The sequence below is a fragment of the Pygoscelis adeliae genome, unplaced genomic scaffold (genome assembly GCF_000699105.1).
Source record: "Pygoscelis adeliae isolate BGI_AS28 unplaced genomic scaffold, ASM69910v1 Scaffold178, whole genome shotgun sequence".
Lineage (NCBI taxonomy): Eukaryota > Metazoa > Chordata > Aves > Sphenisciformes > Spheniscidae > Pygoscelis > Pygoscelis adeliae.
The window spans coordinates 1,626,915-1,633,552 of record NW_008825323.1 but is presented as its reverse complement, the minus strand read 5'-3'; positions in this window follow the sequence as shown (position 1 = coordinate 1,633,552).

Sequence of the window (6,638 nt, the reverse complement as noted above, 5' to 3'; positions counted from 1 at the left end):
CCGGCGAGCAGCCAGGGGCTCGGGCAGCCGTCGCGCCCTGTTCCTCCCTGGTGGTGCTCAGGGTCCTGGGGACCACTGCGTTCCCACAGTACTGTACCCTCAGTTTAACGGCGTAGCTGCCGATGCGGACAACCCAAAGATCTGATCCGACTCTCTACATTAATACGAACAGTAGGACCTCCCTCTGCGAAACAGGGCGTTTCAGCTTAATTTTGAGTTTGTTAATGGTGGAGAATCCAGGCAGACCTTTTAGGTTTTTTTCCCCCCTATCAATAACACTGTTAATCATTTTTACCTGAGTTCTGGTTCAAACCAATAAGAAACGTAAAATAAAAGGTCATCTTTCATTTTGTTCATCTACTTGGAACTCCTTTATAGCTGGGTGACAATGAGAATATTTTTTTTCTAATGCCAGCACAACGCTTCTTAGTGACCAAGTCTCTAATGCTATGTGGCAGTGTTAGAATTTAAATTACCGTCAGCATCATTTAAGGGACACACACTTCTTGCAGTTCTGTGCAACGTTTTCTTGAAATCTCACATTCTTAGACCAGCGTCTCTACTTACTGATTAATTTAAGCTTATCGTCAGCATTATTATGAAGTTGGAAGTTACCAAAGTTTTATTATTTTAGATCTGATTTTCTTTTTTTAAATGCAAATGTTTCTTATTTCTGAATATTGAAATACCTGTGCGCACGTACAAACCTGTGCTACACCAGGACGTAAAACCAGTGGCTCTTCCACATCCGCTGTCCATAAAAATGTACACGAGGGCGGCAAATCACAAAGCTTGAGCACCTGAGCTTCTGAGAGACACAAGGCAGCGTTGCAAAATTGATCAACACCTTTTCCGGCAATCATCTAGCTAAAGCACGTAGCTAGCACTTTTTAACCCCTTCCGAGATTTTTGTGTTTTACAGAAATGAACCACTAACTCGCCGTGAACTCCAGCCACCTTAGCTTTCCACAGCGCGGCCACAGGCACGAAGCCCAGCTGCAGAACTGAAGAAGGGTCTCCAGAAGCAGCGCGTGAAGCTGGGCGTCCACCCGCCAACGGCTTTCCACTGGAAAACGTCTTTGCCCAGGGGCGTGCTGCCGATCCGAACCAACCCCTGCGACTCGAGGTACACTGGCTGTGGGCAAGCTCTACAGCCCGTCAAATGCCCGACGTAGATTTTCAGTAGGCTAGCGCTGCAGGAGGACAACTTGCTCCCGGGGACGCAGAGTCCAGACCTCCCGCATGTCGCGGATTTTGAGCAGAGCCCCCCCTTTCAGAAGCCCGCAGAGACTTGAGTAGGTACCAGGAGTTGCACTGCATGACCGTTACTGTGGATTTCAGCTCCTAGATTTTGTTTTTTTAGTGAAAGCCACTTGCAAAGGCACATTGTCAGGCACGTTCCACCTGCCCTCCAGACCGTATCCTGGAAATAGGAGAAAAGTAACCTATTTCTTCTCCTAGCAATCATTCACTCCTGGAACTCCCCCACCTATCTACAGCATGCTATTTTTAGAGCTGGATCTCCCTATCTCCTGACCTAGTGGACAATAGGACAGAGCGGTAGCTTCTGATTAGAGGCCAGGTGCTGCCACGAAATCAGAGTTGAGCAGCGTACCTTTCACCTAATCCAGCTCATAACAGGGAAGATTCAGAGTTCAGAAGGACGCTGCGTTTTGAGTTTGCTTCAGGCAAAGCCTGGCTATAATAAATGTTTATCATATTTGGATGAAAGACAATGACCTAGAACAGAGAAGGTGAGAGCTTTAAATAAAACACAAAAATTGAGTCATTTAGGAAATGTGTTTTTAGGGGCGGTGGGAATTTACAATTTAAAAAAAAAAAAGTCACATCCAGAAACTAATATCAAAGTGCAAAGCCTGGCACTGCACTAATTCCCTGCCGTTCCAGCAGCAGAGTCTGATGTCTTATGCAAGAAAAACCGAAATCTCTCTAAGATGGTGCATTCCATCCACCACGAGCAGCTCCCTGCAGGGTTTCCAGCCGGGGACGCTGGAGGGAACAACCAAGCGCACAGCGGTCCCCATCGCTCCCGCGCGTCACTGCCGAGGGACTCTCGCCTCCCATCTCCAGTCTCGCCAGGCTGAAGCATGCCTTTGACTCGCCAACTCTCCACCAAATGCTTGGGGATGGGGAGGCCAGGACCCGTTAGCTGTTTATTGGTTTAATAAATGTTATTTCTAAAATGAACTGATGAGTGTGACGCCATTCAGTCCTTCTCAAAGGAGATATGATACTTTTGTCTTCAACTGAACACACAGAGGGAACATAGGAGGAGGGGAAAAATTATTGCAAAACCTAATATTACTTATTTTTGTCTGAAAATTAATGCAGTTGCCCAGATCTGAGCAAGGCCTTGCTGCCATTGGACTGCCTGGAATCAAAATGAAACTTCCCACTGGAGATGGTCATAGCAACATTCAAGGCAAAGCTGTCATGGTTGCCCATCAGCAAAAAACCAGAATTTAATAAATCCCTCTGTGGTTCGGTAGCTCTGTAAAAGGTGTAGAGTATTTACTGGGTAATGACTTCTGATTAACCATTGATTTTTTTTATTATTTAGACCCTTGTTTGGAGGCCTGCCCTAAATCAGTTGAAGTCTGTCAACACCAGGCCATTTCTTCTGTAAGCAGCCCGTTTTTCCTGGTTAGCGTTGCTAAGAGGATAGATCACCATAACATCTTCAACTCCGATTTCAAAATTTATTTCAGTATTAAATATGTAGTATAAACAAAGAGAAACCTTCATCAGTGTTTTACAGCTATTTAATTATCTCCCATAAATTAAACTAAACGGTCCTCTTACCTATCTTTTAGCAGGCTAAGACAGGAAAGACAGTTTTACTGCTGCCCATTATTTTTTTAGTGCATCAAGCACCATTTATTGTGACAGAGTTGTGCACCTCTAAAGCAATAAAGTGATTCATCAGTTGTACCACATAAAGCTATCCTCCCAAACAAAACAAATGAAGAAAACAATACCTTGCCTTTGCAGAAGTAGAACAATGTCGTTTAAATTAACTTTCAAACCAGAAGACTCTGCTTACTTTTCTTTCCGATTTTCCCCTCTTTTTTCCCTTATAATTCAAAGTAATTCAAAGGAAGTAACAAACTTTTCTTAATCCCTTTGCTGTCTTCCCTTTCCTGTATTTTATTCAAACTCTTTAACGCTTCAAAACATCCTACTTCTTTTGGTGTTTATATTTGCTCTTATATCCTATGCCACCCATAAAGCCTCATATAAAGCTTGATTTCCTCAAAGAAAATCCCTTTCACCTACCTTTTTGACCTGAAATGCCTTCCCTGAAGGCACCTGAAAAGCCGCTATACATTTTCTCCCCGAAACCATCTTTTTATTGAAAAAACACCAGGAGTAGTGATTAGATAGAAGACTTGTGAATTCCTAGTACAAAACTTAACTTTTTATTCATGGTATGACCCAGTAAATAGCCAGTTGCAATATGGGAACTATTTTAAGCTGTTTCAGCACCTTTACCCTGCAGTATCTCACAATGAATGCAAATTGGCTTACCTTGAAGGTGATTTTATCACAGGATAAAAGCATACACAGGAGCGACTAATATTGGAGTACACCACAGTGAACTCATCTTTTTTACCTGTGAGATGAGACATCCTACCGCTGTTTCACAGTTACCCCTCCACCCTCAAAAAAAAAAAAAAAACAAATTAAGCTTTAAATGGGTTATAAACATCATTTTCATGCAGCGAACATATGGAAACCCTGTTCTAATGAAGGCTATATTACCCTACACTCGTGCTGAACCTTTTTGCTTACCATGTGCAATTAGAAAGTAATTTTAAAATACATTCACTCCTTTGGCATATATTTGGTACTCTTCCATGATTTTGCATGCCCTAATACTAACTAGCCTTCTGGCGCTACCAGACGAAACAAGAAAAAATACACTTGAGAGCATGCTTAGGGTTGAAACAGAGTACAAGCAGCACATTGCTTCCATTTATTTGCTGCTGCAAAAGGCAAGCTCTGCTGTGCTAAACCTTACTCTCTTGGCAACTAGCTGATAAATACAAAACACTCCAACAAGTCATTTCTTTCGCCTTGGCTCACTGTGAGCAGATCTGAAGTGGAAGAAGAAAAGTTGCTATTACTGCAAGCAAAGAGCAGCGCAGGGAGAAGCAAGAAACACAAATTTTTCACTGGCGACTGGCCCCTCTACCCAGAGCATCCAAGCAGCTGCCGACAGAGAAGCCAGACATCTCACCCCTGACGAGCACGTGGATATCTTTAACTCAGTAGTGCAATCTGCACTTCGTAAGTGCACTGCAACAGGAAAGTCCCTCGCTGAATGCAGTGAGAGCCCTCCAGGAACCTCTGATGGAGCAAATTCCCCGTCAACCTTCATCACCTCCATCACCTGCGTGAGTCCGCAGAGGTAACGTGTGCGCGCACCCCGAACACATGCACACACGGACCGAGCAGGCTGCGGATGAGCAACAAGCTTTGATTTATGTGATCCAGAAGTCTGTTGACTGGTTACACAAAACAGAGATCTTGCGAGTTCAGACAAGGACGTTTTGGACCTGGATGCGCTGTTGTATTTTCCAACCTTATAAGAAGATGTTCTGTTTCTGCAGCCCATCGATCTTTCTAAATATGGTGACAGTTTTAACAAGGGGTTTCAGAACGCTGTTATAGGATTATTCTAGGGTGCTCTGAATTGTACCCAGGAACCGAACCAAACGCTTTTCTCCAGCCCTTGTGCAAAGTAAGTTGTTGACAGGAGAAGCAAGCGGTCTGGTGACCTTTAAGAAGTTTCACATTCATAAATTTTAACCCAGGCCACCAAGAAGCCTTAGGGCTAGCGTTGTTACAGAAAGACAAAGAGTGAAAACAACCCTAAAAGCAATGTAGGTCCTTGAAAAATAAAAACTACCGGGATTCGTCAGTCGCAGCAGCATGTGCCATGGACATAACCGGTGCGACATCGCAAGGAACCTCGTCATGGTGCCGTCTACTTAATTTGCTCCAAGGCAGTGGGTGCCATCTATTTGTCTTCAGTCACTCAGCAATGTTGAACGCAACACAGCGCGGGTGCAGACTGCAAACAGGGCGGCTCCGGTGATGATGCTGACTGCAGCGCACAAGTCGTGGGCTAGCACAGAACACCCTACACCGAGCAACGTAAACACGGGCACGCATGTTAAGAGGGGTGCTACGGGAACACCGTGTCTTGTCAGCAGGCTCCAGACACCGTCCCCTTGAAGCAGGGATAGTGAAAGTGCACTCTCATCCGCGCCAAGGCCTGGCTGACTCTCAGGAGCAGCTGCAAAGAAAATCAGTCCCTTGGCTGCCCATATAACTTCTGTAAAAGGTGCTGCTGACACCAGCCTGCTCGCCCCGTCTGGGGCCGGGGAAAGGGACCGTGTCACCGCGTTCCCCGGGAGGGTCAGATCTGTCCACACTTGCATGGGCTTTATATTCTTGGCTTCTCCTCCAGAATTCACAGCTGACACTAGTTATTTCTAGGAGTTCTTTCTCTCCAAAACGAAAAAGCAAGGGGGGGGCGGGGGGAGAAGATGGTTGCAATTATTTAAATAAATAGCATGTAAGCAACCGGTCTTGTTAAAGAAACAGAAGTAATTGGCTCAGCCTTTTTACGTCTTGTGTGCTTATATGACAAGCCCAGTTCTCCACAATTACTTTTATGAGTACACGTTTTGCTTCTACATGATGTTATAAAAGTGCATATAGCTAGTGAGCTTTTTTCTTTCTTTTTTGGTCTTCATATTCCGTAAACATAGAAGAGGCAAAAATGATCATCAAAAGTAAGATTTGTAGCTCACTGACATTGTTTACTGAGTTAAAAACCTAAAATTTCTTCCGTTCTGTTTATTTCCTTTTAGTTCACTGACTTGATTTACTTTTAGCTCTTTAACTCATTTTCTTCTAGCTCTGATTCATGACGGTGATATTACTAAACCTGCAGAAAAAGAAATTTTCAGCTTCCCCAAACATCTTTATTTCTGTGGAAGAAAACCGATAGAGGCGTGCTTCACTCAAACCACACAGGATCAACACAAACCAAAACAACCAGAAAAAGGCAGTTCTGGGGGAACGACTGGACACTGATCAACTACGAACATGGTGTGTTCCCCTACACCAACACCTAAGCAGTCACTGGTGATATGCCTAGATATTTTGCATGTTGCATGTCTGTCAAATAAATCAAAGATCCAGATGCAGAATCTGGCAATGATGGCATTCTGCTGGTGGCTTTCAACCCTGTCCTGGTTTCAGCTGGGATAGAGTTAATTTCCTTCCTAGTAGCTGGTACAGTGCTGTGCTTTGGATTTAGGGTGAGAACAATGTTGATAACACATTGATGTTTTCAGTTGTTGCTAGGTAGTGTTTATACTAGTCAAGGACTTTCCAACTTCCCATGCTCTACCAACTGAGAAGGCTGGAGGAACACAAGAAGCTGGGAGGGGGCACAGCCAGGACAGCTGACCCAAACTGGCCAATGGGATATCCCATACCATGTGACATTCCATACCATGTGACATCATGCTCAGTATATAAAAGCTGGGGGAAGAAGAAGGAAGGGGGGAATGTTTGGAGTGGTGCTGTTTGTCTCCCCA